This window comes from Ischnura elegans (genome assembly GCF_921293095.1).
Source record: "Ischnura elegans chromosome 13 unlocalized genomic scaffold, ioIscEleg1.1 SUPER_13_unloc_4, whole genome shotgun sequence".
In the NCBI taxonomy this organism is placed as follows: domain Eukaryota; kingdom Metazoa; phylum Arthropoda; class Insecta; order Odonata; family Coenagrionidae; genus Ischnura; species Ischnura elegans.
This window is the reverse complement of record NW_025791660.1, coordinates 8,437,364-8,452,400: the sequence shown is the minus strand read 5'-3', so window position 1 is coordinate 8,452,400 and position 15,037 is coordinate 8,437,364. Positions and strand designations below refer to the sequence as shown.

The window sequence follows — 15,037 nt, the reverse complement described above, 5'->3', positions numbered from 1 at the left end:
GTTAAATTATATATTTAAAAATTAGCAGTAAATGTTATTCAATTCATTCATAAAGAAGAGAAAAGTCCATTTTTACTGAAACCCACATTGATGTAAATATATTTTTGATACTAATGTTTTAAAAAATGTACAAATTTAGTAAAAATGGCTGGATTTTTCAGTAGAGCTTTAAAATTAGCAGCTGGATCTACAAGTGTTAAAACTTTCATTCTAAAATAACAGAGAAGGGGAACAAAAATACAGAGCATTATGGCAACAAATGGATGACAATGCAGCATTCAAGGTTTTTTGCTACCACTTCCCCAATAACAGGTTAATTCTAGCAAAACACAATGAGAAATAAAACTAAAAGATATCACTACCATAATGTATCAGACAACATGTAAATTAAGGTTACCTTTGAAAGACACTTTAATAACAAAAAATAATGCAGTGCTGCTGCAGCCCCCTAAATCCAACAACGTAACTAAATTCCTAAATCCATATAAGGGTTAAAGAGATTTACTGATCACATTCATCTCATGATGTGAGATAGGTACGCATCATTGAGCCCAGGAGGAATATTAGGCATATGTATAAATGAAAATCAACGAATTTACTTTTTAACTTTAAATTAACGTTAAAAATATTTTTAACTTTAATCACCTATGAATGGCCACTTAGCTTCCCTTAGATGATTATACTTGCCACTCACATGCACAACAATAGTGTATTGTTTGCTAATCTCACAGATGTCATGTGAAGCAATACAACATTACAATTGAGACACTCCAATTGTGCTGGGATCTTGGTAGTATTGTCACCTGTCATATAATTCTATCCTTACTCTTAACAATACGTTTGAGGCTTGGATGGTAGCAATGAATGGGATTTAGAGTAAGATTAACATCAGGACAATTGAAATGAGGATCCAGGATGGGCTTGCGTGGTTACTCTTCCAAAGGCCAGGTCTGTATGTCTTCCCTTTTTACCTGCCCACCTCGGGAGCAGGACAGTGAAGGAAAAAGAATAGCAGGAGCCACCTCGATAAGAGCCTGACAATGTCTCCAGGGAGAGGATAGGGATGGAAGGGAGGGGATGTGGAAACCGAAACCCATCTTAGGGGCAATGGGGGCCACTATTAGCAAAACCATAATTAGCTGTTTCCACAGAAAGGAAATATTTTCCAATGAGGAAGAGAAAACCTTCAATATTCCATAGATAGTCATTAGGAAAGCATAAAGAAAGGCCCCATTCCATCCTGTAAAACCTTGATTTGTTTTCATTAGGAAGCATTTGAAAGGGTCTTCAAAATGTGCACAGCATAGCAATAAGTGCAAAGAGATCAATTTAATCTAAATATTTCCTCATAAGGAAAGGAAACTATAAATTATCCATGCACATTTTTGAAGCTGCTTATGGATGGAATGTCAAACAATCTACCATGAAACTGTCAATAGTGACTGTAAATGAATCCTTTACACACATGCTCTCTCTTTTTAATATTTTACCATTTGCAAGCAAATGAGGAGATACCCAGGAAAAAAAATCCCTTGAAATTATATTGTGTACCTAATACCGGTATCCAACACATAACACAAACATAGCAGTATGACTTACATTTTCTGTGCCCTTGGCTGGCTTTTCTGGAGGCTATTTCACATCCATAGCCATCAATACAATTGTTACGGCACAGTGATTCAAAATCCAAGTGTTCATAATATGTTTAGAGCACATCACTTCATAAATACATTGAATTGTGTTCTTCTTACCTTTTTCGTGCTTAAAAAGAGGTGCCATGAGTTTTCGCCAGTTCCTTAGTTGAGGCAAAGCAGGAAGATGAGAAACTACGTATCAGTTTTCCTTGATATCACACAATTACTTATACTGCCTATTTTTTACAGAGCGCAACCTGGGTTTCAACAGATTATCATCACCTTCAGGTGCAAATTATAATTTGTTTATCTTATTATTTTTTCCTTGTTACTCGATGAATTTTAAAATTGACACCAGAATAGGGGAAAAGGATGGGTAGGGATTGAATTTTGTAGAGATTATTACTTCATATCAGTTGATATACATAGAACTGTGTTCTACTTTGCTTTTCCAATGCCTATAAAGAGGTAACATGAGAGTTTAGGCACGTTTCATAATCAAGGTGAAGCGGGAAGATTGAACAAACATGGAAGTATCTTGAAACCAATCAGTGTTATGCATAAGAATATTTATTAGCTTGCAAGCGGACTCAAGCTATCTCAGTTCCGGCCTACATTGGATAAGCAAAATTTGTGCCATAAGATTAACACTGTTCTGCAACAAACATCGCCACAGGTGTAAATAGATAATAGTGGTTAGGCTATTTGACTCGCATAAACTTGCTGTTCCGTACAACTGAGAGTTGTAGAATAGAATTGAGAATAGTATCTATTCATGTCAGGCACACCCATTTTCATTATACAGATGAGAAATTTACACAACACAAGGTCGTCCAACTCAGGTGTTACTGCAGGTGAGAATAAAACTTACCAAAGCATCTGGTCTCGTTTCTTGGCAGTCTGACACAGGAATGTATATTTCAGTAGTTTGGAATGCACATGGGAGCTGTGACGAGCCTTCATTCGCACTTTGCAAGCAGTCCTGTGAGTCAGTAGAAGACCGTAAATTGTCATCACCTGTCTCCTCTTCTTTGATACTCTGCAGAGAAAGTAATGGAGATAAACAACTCACCTTCTTCAAAGTCAACAAATTAGGGGCACACCTAGATATAATGAAACAGGATTATTGAAATCTTACCTCTAATACTAGAAAGATTATGTTAGATTTAAGGGCCAAGCATGCATTGGTAAGCCACTCCACTTCAACTGCATTTAAGGACAAAGACCTAGAAAACACTGTCACGAGGCGTTGGTGAGGATATTTCAGGGTGACAATAGTACACGTACAGAGGTATGGTTATTAAGGTGTACTCTTCAGCTAACATTTCATTCTTTGGTTTATTTAAGAATTCTACCCAAATAACTGCTAGAAAAGGGAGACGTGAAGCAGAGAAGGGTCATTTTGGCTGAATACCTGAGCCTCTTCCATGAATTAACAAGCAGCAAAGGAAATTTCAACACTGGGAGAGAGAAAGAGATTGAACACTATCTTAGCAAACCAACTTTTCCCACCGACCAGGTAACAGGATACTATTGGAGAACAACACACTCCCTGAATACTTAATAGGCTAGCAATAAAGAATCTTAATATTTCCCCAATACTACGCACTATTGATTGCCATCAAAATGATCCCTCCCTTCTCAGATGACCTCTCAGCACTAAAATCTGTTAAGAAAATGGAGTCTCTTGCGGTAAAATTAGAAGCAGTTAAAGAAGGTTTTGAAAACATGCAATCAGCATGGCCACAATGAACACACTTCCCCTTAACTTTCTATCTGCAACCCATGCATCCCAGACCACAAAAGTCTTTACCACATTCTGCTTTCCTATTACTCAGTGGACCATTACCAGAACAAAATTATGTCTCCTCACTCTTTAATAACTTGACCACATGTATTCCACTTAACTTCACTCCCACCTTTTCCCTGGTGCTCTCAAAAACTTACCAGGCTGCCTCCAGGATTTGATGCTGCTAGCCACGGTGCATCCATCAGCAATATACATTCTTTGCACTCTACATCAGAACACTGAGCTTCAGTGATGGCCATACTAAGCACAAAATCCATGTTCTCCTGTACTTTTCTAAGACACTGGAAGGCCTCATTGTTCAGTAAGTCGATTGCATGATGACACAAATCAAATCCAACGAAAGGGTTAATGCAAGCCCCTATTATTTTACAACAATAATTTATGTCATCAGGTAACTTGGCCATGACATTCACTGTCACGTTCCCACCAGTAGAGTGAGTTAACCTCTGGCCATTGACCAAATCTTGGTTTTGTGACGGCAACAAGTTTTCCCCACAAAAGCTGTTCATAAATCGATATTCCTTCCATGTTATAGATGATGGTAGAGAGGTAATTACACATTCCTGAGATTTTATCAACACTTTCACCGTTTTTTGTTCACTGATCCATTTAGGAAGTCTTCCCAGATGCACTACCACATTATCAGTTTTGGGGTATAATGGTGATTTACATTGATTCATGATATCCTAATTCAAATTTATAAACACTACAGACAAATCAAACAGAACTATCTGCTTTTAGTCAACAAATAATTTGCATAAAATTTGGGATGATGTTTGAGATCAATCTGGCACTAGTTGCAATTTAAAATATGAACATCAACAGGTGTGCATCACTTCCCAGCAAGGGTATCATTAAATGTCCATGGCTTGTATTTTAATAGCAGTAGGCCAACAAACCCTGAAAAAAATAAACGTTATTATACACATTTAGATCAAATAAATTTGCAACAGTAAAAGACACTGCCCAACATAGTAAAGGAAACCCATGGAGACACTGTTATCTTAGACGAGATTTATGACCAAAGGTTACCAGGAAAAAGGTCCTCATTCAAAGAATTCAAGATTACATTGTACATACCAATGTGATAAATTTAATTCAAAGTGTATAACTAAACAACAAAACCAATTCTGAGGAGCTCTTTTGCCTGAACGAAGCAATCAATTTCATTGCCACCAGAAGCATGAGAGAGAGTACACAGTTGCGATAGGTCATAAAAATCCTCTGTTCCATAGTGCTTCATTCATTACATGTTAGTTTATTCTCATTATAATTATTGCACTTATATTCATGTTTCCCAAGTTTGCGAGCCTTAATATCCCTTATTTTTCATTCCAATGACTCACAGTTTGGATGCAAGGACGCTAAAATTATTCCCATCTGTTTGAGAGTGACAAATTTTAAAAACCATGAAAATTGAAGATGATGCTTTAATAATGCAAATGTCTGCTAGTTTTAGAAACAATGGCTCAATTGAATACCTATTGGTACTGTTATGCAATGCATAATGTCTTCAATGCAGCTGGTAAGAGGTTATAAAAGAGAGAATCACTCAACCTTAACCTTCAATTATTTTAAGTAAAAAAACTAGTGTTGTCGCTGGTCACGCCATCACCCATGGAATCTCCTTTCACATCAGGCATGCTGAGGCATAAACAGAGAGACCAAAAATAAACCCCAATGCCTGCTACAGAAAGAATGCTGAAAATTTAAGCCTAACTCATTTGGCTTAATTTCAATGATTCAGGAGCAGACTGAAGCATTTGGTCAATCTAAACTGGAACTGAGCATGTCACCATTTCGTACCACTGAGCATATCATGCTGTGAATGATGGCTGGTGAAAAGTTGTTTTGTCTGAAAGCTGCCTCAATGTAGCACTGGATGCATTCACGCCATAGATGGCACACCATCGGGCCACACTGATTAAACATACAAGTTATCTAACAAACAGTACCCAAAGTATTTGCAACCGAGTAAAGTAATCTCCCAAATATCTGAGTGTGGAGTTGAGCTGTGGATGAAAGGAATTTCAAAAACTCTATCATGAATTAGTCTTCAAATTTCAGAGCAAAAAGTGAAACATTTACAACTAAGTCTGTATTCTCATTTAAATTTTTTGCCTTCTCGTGAGTAAATCAGACCATGCAAATGAAAAAAATTCTTCCCATAATATTTTTGATTCTACTTCAGGTACCCCTCACCTAACTATAAACATGTTCCTAAAGAGTGTCATGCTAGCACATTTCATGATAAGTGAGGTGTTTTTAATGCATAACAATAAAATTTATATCCTGTGTACCACAAGATGACTTTTCTGGGGCTATTTTAGATTTTAGAGCAAAGTTGTTAATGCACAGTGATAACAAAATCCAGGTAATTATTATCTTTAGTAGAACCATTTACTTCATTAACACATTGGATTGTGTTCTCCTTCACTTTTCCCATTCTAATTAAGAGGTGACAGTAGGTTTAGAGTTAGTGCTTTAGCTGATGTAAAGCATGAAGATTGCTGGAACATTTACAGAGCAATCTTTGATTCCAGCCATGTTTTACCAAATACTATTGCCTTCAAAATAGAATTGAGATTGTTTGCCATTGGCCTACTACATTAGATACAAGACATTTCTCCTAGGAGATTAGCAGTGTTTTAGTGATTTAAAACTAAGAGTGACTTAAATTAAAATAAATACGGTTACGCTTTTTGCCTCATATCATTCAAGTCATACCCCCGAAGTTCGCACAATTGACAGTGACTTCCCGCAGAAATATTTCCACAAGGTGAACCCACTTCCTTTCTTTCACCAAGAACTTAGTGCATCTGGAGGTTTTTTATCTCAGGTTTCATCACAGATGAGAAAGAAACTAACCAACACATTGGCTCTCGGTAGATTACAGTCTGGCACAGGAATGTGCGTCACAGTTGTAAGGACAAAGCATGTGAGCTGTGAAGTGCCTCCAACCGAATTTCGAATGCAGATGCGATTGAAGGCACTTCACAGCCCCCATGCAGTCCTTTGTCTCTGAAGACAAATCCAACTCGTCACCAGCCGCCTCATTTCCTTTCAGAGAAAGTACCTGTGATAAGCAACTCACCTCCATCAAAGTAAATAGAGGAAGAGATGCTCCTAATGTTGATGAAACAGGATTTCTAAGTATTCTTTATACACAGTCAACTAAATATTGAGTATTGCCCATCTGTTGCTAAATGGCTTGAAAACTACCGAACCAAATGAAATTAAATTTGGCAGGAAGAAACTAGGTAAACTTGTTTCTAATTCAGGCAATGCAACGACCTTTGAGCCCTCAAAGGCCTTAAAGTGGGCCCTTTCACAGAAAAATATATTATGCATATGGATTAGAGTATTAGACGTCATGAAGATGTGGTTTTATTCCCTTAATTTAATTGTAATTATATTCTTAACAACAATGTTGATGAAGGTTGTCATTTTCACATTTAAGTGAATGAAAAGAAAATTTTTTTATTCCTGCACTCAATTAGAAAATCAGGACTTTCTGAGTAAAGAGTTATAAACTATTAATATCACTTAATGTATTTTATTTAAGCCCAAGTCTTACCATAGAAACCATTGACATAGCATCTGCTTTCGATATACTTCTTTCATTCTTGATGTATTCTTTATGTTTAAAGATTATCTCTGAGGCTTACATCATTAAGAAAAACATACTTGCTGGCTTACAGAAATTTATTTTTTACTTTCTAGTATGCATGTGAATTGATTAGAGCATAAAAAATTAAAAGTGGTCAAGCACTAAGAACTTATTTTACGTAGTACAAAATGTCCAATATTGAATTCTAAAAAATGAAATTAAAATTCTATTTTCAAATTAACAAAATATATCCGACATACCTTCATGTACTAGTTCCATTTGTATGCAAGTTGCTAATTTGTGACATCATAATCACGTTTATTATATTTACATCAACTTCGACTATCCAGATTACCATAGATTTTACTTAAACCAGCATTGTGACTTCTATCATTACAATTTTAGTATGCCTGCATGTAAACAACCCTTTTTTTAAACAGTTGTGATACACTATTTCCAGGATAGAAAATTTTAGAGGTTTCATGATCAAAGGTATGGTTTCCACTATTCTTCAACAAAACCATAGAGATGAGTGGGAGTAATACCGTTAATTACCTACATAATACAGTTGCAAAAACGACACACAAAATAATCTTCTACGCTAAAAATATTTTATTTATTATGATTTTTTTCAAATAACCCTTATAACTGAAAAAAAACAATAACACAGCAATCATGAGCAAAAAAATAACCACCATTCTTTTCTGGCCCGTGCACACCATGCATACACTTGAACAAGATAATGTGTGGGCGATTATAGTATACCAGAATGGAACAATTACACATTTATGAACCATATTAGAACAGGTTCTATTTTTTCTTCATGCATTTATACGACTTGGGTGGTCAAACTGTGCATTTTCGTGTCCATTTATGCATTCCTACATGAAGACATTAACTAGTACAGGTAAGTACCATGTAAACAGGCCTTTACCGTTGCACCAAGAACATTATTTAAGAAAAAAGAAACCTCAAAGTCGTCTTCTCTTACAAAATTATTTAATGAAAATATTTTTTTAAACAACCCTGATATTCATATCCTTAAAACTTGCAAAACCAATCATGCAACAATTATGCATTACCCTCTAAACTTTTCTTACACAGAAAAAAGAAACATAATATGTTTACATTCACTTGGAACTAAAATTGACAGCCGATCAACAAACTATTTTCAAGGTCTCTCACATTTCATTATTTAGCAGCATATGGTCAGAGGTTTCTTTGTTCTAAAAAAATAGAGTATGGAAGAGTCATGTGTGTGCATTGCCTTGCTAAGTTGATAAAGGGTGAATTCGAATCCCATACTTTCCTGAATATCATTGTCTATTAAACACTAAGTTTTACCAGAAGATGAAATGTCTTCAGTCTTTGGCACTGAAAAACCAACTGCAACATAAATAGCATCCTGCCAAGTGCTCAGAGATAAGGAAAAATCGTTTATGGGAATTTGGACTTGTTACATTTTTTCCGTAGACAATGGACGAGGACCTTTCATGTGCCCTATTATTGTAGATTACCAAAAGGTATGCTAAATTATCTTTTGACCGTTAATAGAAGCGCCTTTATAGTTAGTATTCCAATTAATGGCCACCGGTAGTACTACAACATTATTATTCTCCAATTGTAACACCAAGAATTTAATCGATTAAAATATAGAGTTAATTCTCACAACTTTATAAAACAAATATTTCAGTCCGCAAAATTTTTCTTTCAAGATTCCTACTGTTGTCGACAAAAACCGAAGAGTGTCACCCTTAACTCTGCCATACTTACACCACGTCAGTCATCAAATAAGAAAAAAGGGAAAGTACTCACCCTGCAGCAACTACTCGGCAAACTTTCTGTCAGAACTGCGTCTGATGATGATAAAATCTTTTTCAAAACACTGCATTCCGTAAGTTTCTTCAAGCACACTGGTCTGGTAGTGGGCAGGCCATCTCCCACAGCAATCTGAGATATTAATAAACAAATTATTAACGTATCACAGCGATTAAATTCATGTAAATATCACTAGACACTCTGTTTTATTCTCAATACACTTTTATTACGCCCACTTCAAGATGGCTCTCTCATTAACAATTCATTATATATCTTTTATCACCATAGCATCGTATCAAACAAAGAAATAAAAGAAATCAAAATAAAAGCAAACATGCTCACAAATAAAAAAACAACAAATGAACTTAAAAACAGAAAATAAACTAAGCGTTTACAAAAGTGATTTTGGTCATAAAGGCACATGCATCATTATACATCAACAGATCTCGTAATTATCTTGGAAAAAACGAAATGAATGAAGCACCATTAAAAGAAAATCGATAGCATTTAATGTGCCACTCACATATAAGCCGACTGACTGATGTAGGGCATACTTCACAGTTACTATTGCATGCTACATCCGAAGTGAATATGTTGTAATAATAATCATGATTTTTCCTACTAAGTCAGCAATTCCTTCCTGAAGATTCCGTGAAAATCCCGCTGGTGCGACTCATGTTTTCACTTCAAAATCTCATTCTCTGTTTAAATCAGGTACATCGTCAAAGACATCATCTACTCACTGACAAAGATCTCAAAATCACACAAGGAAACTACATTCAGTACGTTGATGTTTGAAAATGAAAATACTTATGATTATTATGCTGAACGAAAGGACCAACGACGCCAACAACGAACAACAATCGCCTGAGTGACATTTCACGACTCAATAGCAAGGGCTGAGAATATTTTCAACAATTTATGACATGATTGTAAATCTTACGAACACAACATGCACGACAAAGATCGATCCGCAACGTTTACTTGTTAATACAAGAACATGCAACCAAGCCACAGATTAGAATCGATGATATCTAGTTATCATTTTATCCGCAAATAGCACACCTATAGAACAGGCCAAGCATCCGCGTTTCAAGACAAATTTCTTTCCATTTGAAAAAATAAAGGGATATTTATTATATATTCGTCAATTTTTTTTCAATTTTTGGTAGTATTATAATTTATGTTTAATTATTATTCTATGCTTAAGCCAGAAACTGAATTTAAGGCCGACTTCAGCTTCCACAGGGTCACAGTTCATTTACGGTCTTTAAATATGAAAAAGGTTACAAAACATCTTGAACGCTGAATTTAAAGAGTTTTAAAATATTCATGTTTACAAAAATGCAATTTAGCTCAATTAGATATATCTCCTCGTTGCAAATACCTCATTTATCGATTGTAGGCCTATTGCGTACGTTATTCTCTAGTGGTCAGAAACGTTACTAAAGTGTGGTATCTGAACTAAACCTTTCTACCTTGGTCTGTTATATCGTAGAACGTCAATAAACATGAAATTTGTTGAAGTATTTGCTGATTACTCTGCTGCGATGTGATTTCTTTTTGAGGTCACATTTAAATGTGAGCCTAACACGCCCTTTCTCTTAATAAGTCTCATGTTTTTGCATTGTTATACTTCATGGAAATGATCGTAATTTATTAGGAAATCAGTAATCACTGAGTGCTGTGTGGATGCTTAGTTTGAGGAGTGAACTGATTTAGAGACTGTGACAACATGAATGCTACCACTGGGAATTATTCGAATTCTCTAGACAGGAATTCCGAGGGCACCCCGTGCAGACTTTGCATGAAGAAAAATGATTATTATTATAACATATTCACTTCAATTGTAGCAAGCCAGATAACTGTAGAGAATGCCTTATTTGATTTAGTCGACTTAAAAGTAAGTGGCGGGTTACAGGTTATCGATTTCCTTGCCTCTTGTTTTATTCCGTTCTATGAGTACATGTTTTCCACGGTACGTCTGATATCTCTTGAAAATATTTTTATTCCTTTCTTAGATTGCTGTGGGAGATGGCCTGCCTGCCACTTTATGTCCACTGTGCTTGAAAAAGCTCATCGAATTCTACGATTTCAGAAATATTTGTCACGAATCGGACGCAGAACTGAGAAAATTTTCGTCCAGAAATTACTTCAAGGTGAGTGCTTCTTACTTTTTTTTCATTGGATGCCTCGTTTAACTTCCATATGATGTTAAATCATTCTCGCAAACAGATATTAACTTGTTCGTGATTATGTACCGTGTAGCCCGGTATTAGTAGTTTTAAGTTTATATCAACGAGATTGAAAAATGTAGCAAGATGTTTGTATTTGTTGGTTGAACTGGTTATAACAGTTACTTTACAAAGTAACTTAATTGTGTATTTGATGAATCACTTGCTACGACGGGGTAAGTATAATGCTTTATGACTGTATCAAACTGGTCGTGCAACGTTTGTTAAAAATCGCTTTGATTAGGCATCAAAAGTTAATGGGGTATTAAATTTGTTAATGAACAACATAAGATGGCGCTAAAGACCCTTGTGCATGATCGACATACCTGGCTATTTAGTGTACTTGTTCGTCGCAATGTTAAAATATTAAGTGTATGCATTTTTTATATTTGTTACATATCTGATTGATTTAATAACAATATTATTTGCTAAAATTATCTTTGTCAGCTGTTTATCAAATTTTTTATGTATTTGCTTATATAAACCGTTAATTCATACAATTCTTCAATAATAATATTTTCTGTACATGATTTTGGTGCTATCAAAAATCATGTACACAAAATTGTGTTTTTTATTTATTGAGAGTTTGGTTTTTAGTTATTACTTTGTAAAAATGGGTACATTTCTATAGGTATCCTAATTTTAAGAGATGTTTCTCGCTGTGAAACACTATTTTTTATGCATTGAGATGTTTTTCCCCTGTAAGAATCGTAATATTTGTGGCTGGGGATATTAAACACTGTATTGCTTTTTAAATTGGTAGGGGATGTAACATTACGGTTCGTGGTTAAAGGTCTGTTTACTCCATGAATTTACCTGTGCTAGTTATTGTCTAAATAAATGAATCCAGAAATCTACACAAGAATGCATTGTGTAACACACACTTCTTGTGGAATAGAAAATAGAACCTGTCTGATTTGGTCCTTGAATTCATTGTTCATGCATTCACACATCAACTTGCATATGTTATTGAGTGAACAGGCCTTAAAAATATGAGGTGATGATTTTGATTCTCATGATATATTTTTTCGGTCAACTTTTTTGAAAATGCTTATTATTTGTACAGATGAATTTTTTGCAAATAGCTTCATGGCATAGGGAATGGGATGTATTTCATTTTATAGATCTATTTTGTTTAATGAATTTGAAGTGCATGGAAAAATTGTTGGAGTTGAGATTGGAATGAACTACATAAATGGGAAGGTCTTCTTTTCTTTTATATTTTTGGGAAATCTTGCATTTTAATTTTAATGGCTGTCTTTCCAAAATCACCACCAGATTATGGCATGCACAAAAAACTTTAGGAAGCAGCTTTCCTGAGGCCATAATATCATACTCTGTTGTGTATGAGTGTCTTACTATGCTTTGTGCAATATTTCTTCAGCAGACGCTCGCTCGCTGACATGTATTTTTGCATTGCACGGTTCGGTGTCTCTTCTTGAAAGATGCAACCCATGAAGCACTGGCTTAGAATTCAAATCCTGGAGATGTGTGCTGAAATCACCCTGAAATAGCCTATTCTTGTAAAGTCCGCATCATCACCTGTTCATTCCTGTTCCTGCCTTCCACAAATGCAATCATGTGAATGTACTCCCCCACTTACTGCTAATTTCGTGCTATCAGAACTATTCGATCAGAGGGAGTTTTATTAAAAAATTGCATTATCCATTGTACCCTATTACATTCTACATATCTTTTAATCTGTGTCCAAAGACCAAATACATTTCATATCTAGATGTATTGACATCACAGGAATGTACATTATCAAATGTCAAAGGGTACCGTTTTCAAATTATTTGAATTGATAAATTTCTCAGGTACTTCATCTTAATGCTTATTTTCAATGTTTCATTTAGTCATTCTATATCATTTGAAATTTAGGCAGAAACAGTAAAATTAAATTAACAACCTTACCAATTGATTTGAAAGTAAACCTTCTCTTTTTAACTGGCTGACCACATTCTAGGATGTCTCATTGTTTTTCACAAAGTGTAAAAAATTTTTTATAATGTTGTCCACTTCCTCCTTCAAGAAGTAGTATGACCTCCTAGAGCTTGTGGTTGCATGAGAATTAAGCACACACAATAAGTGCCCTTGTGGCAAACTGCAAACTTCATATCTCTCTGGCCAAGAGAATGAAGGTGAAGGCCCTTTAGGTGTCATGAATTTAACTGAAATATCACCATATTCATGGTTGAGAGCTTTCATTGCTGCAATGTACCACTGCTTGCTATAAATACACACTGCATATGAACCAACAGCCAAATTATCTGGGAAATCCACTGTTTCAGAACAAAAATCAAATATAATGCTGTACTCATCATCCAGGCCAGTGAACTTTGCAGCGACTTATCTATCTGATAAATGCATAAAATGATGGAAATTTCTTGTTCCTGGAATTGTTTTTGCCTTGGTGGATCTCTCAAGACGTTTACTACATGACCTTGCCGCATCACTAAACTTAACGTAAATGATTTTGATGTTTTTCATATTATCTCTACAGAATTCATGCATCCCGGTGCTGTTTGTTTTTTGCTGTGCCATTCGTTTAATGGTACCACCTATACAATCACAAAAGGACTCTCCATGGTATGTGGAAAAATATCCGGGTTGCATTCATTCCATAGTCATTATAATGATGGCACAAATTTATAAAAGACTTGAAGTTTTTATATTGCCCAGCACATCCATCTGTGAAGTACTGAACCTCTTGGTTCATAGGCAAAGTTCTCTTTAAAAATTTTACCAGGTGACGTTGCACTTCCATAACCAATGCCACATTATAGTTAAGGTCATCAGATATGAAACAATGAGATGAGGTAGTGAGTGCACCATCTTTCTTCAGGTAAATCAAGCAAGGGTGTGTGGTGCATGACGGATAGATCCAGTGATAAGTTTGAATTTCATCCTGAATTAAAAATGAAAATTTTTCACTAAAATCCATCACGATAACTGCCTTTTCATGACTGAGGGTCTCTTTTCTTATTTTAAAAAACGAGGATTGTTCTAAGGTGACGTAATAATGTAGTATCAGTTTATTCATTTTGAGGCATAGAATGTCCAAGAGTTCATCAATGGATGATACATATAATTGAAGTTCTGTTCTATCAGTGGAAACCCACTGCCTATATTTCACTTTATCAGAAGGGTCATATTCACAAAATTTAGAAATGATGATATCCTTTAGCCTGGTAGGATCTGGACAGTAAAAACATTTTCTGAGCATACAATCTGCATTTTTTTGTCACAGATGATGATAGCAATCAACTTCTTATGCTTCCTTCAATTGCAATGCACTAATTAGCAGTTTCACATTTTGATGTATGACGGAAACACAAACTTAATGAGTCCTAGAAGCACCAGCCATCACACACCATTTTGGCTGAAGTGAACAAAATTTGGAGAACCCAATTTTTTCTTGTAGATATTGCTCTTTGAAGAGCACATAAAGTTTCTTGAGGTTATATAAAATCAACCTCTTCTCCATATACCTACTCATACTTACTCACACTGACTTTATCTTAGACTCCAGGAATCTGTCTAGGATTCTTGTCAAGCTGGTAAAAATTTTTCTCCAGCCCTTCTGTGGAGTTTAGACGTGGTTTCCCAGCATGTGGTGATGGCGTAGCAGGAATTCCCTTCTCATCAAGTAACTCTTTTGACTGTCTCACAGTGTAGTCTGAAACATGTAATTCACTAATAATCCTTTTCCTAGACCAAGATAAAGGGGCCAGGGTCAGCATTTGAATTTTACCCTGCCAACTAACTGTTGGCAATTAGTCTTAATTTTAGTCAACAGGCCATCCAAGTTGGCTGCCTTTCGCTGGATGAGTTCACTGCCACTCTCATCTTCATTACTACTTATATTTTTCAGGGATGGATTCACTTATTTCAATGCACCAGACACTTATGAAACAAGATAATGCTTAGC

General features: G+C 35.5%; 1 long non-coding RNA gene across 1 annotated transcript; it reads right to left on the bottom strand.

Moving 5' to 3' along the window:
* Nucleotides 1-4,047: 4,047 nt before the first annotated feature.
* LOC124173091 lies at nt 4,048-9,826 on the bottom strand. The gene is made up of 3 exons (XR_006868379.1): nt 9,396-9,826; nt 8,870-9,004; nt 4,048-4,344 (listed from the first exon to the last, which is right to left on the bottom strand). It is a non-coding gene; the product is annotated as an uncharacterized LOC124173091 (long non-coding RNA).
* Between the last annotated feature and the right edge of the window lie 5,211 nt (nt 9,827-15,037).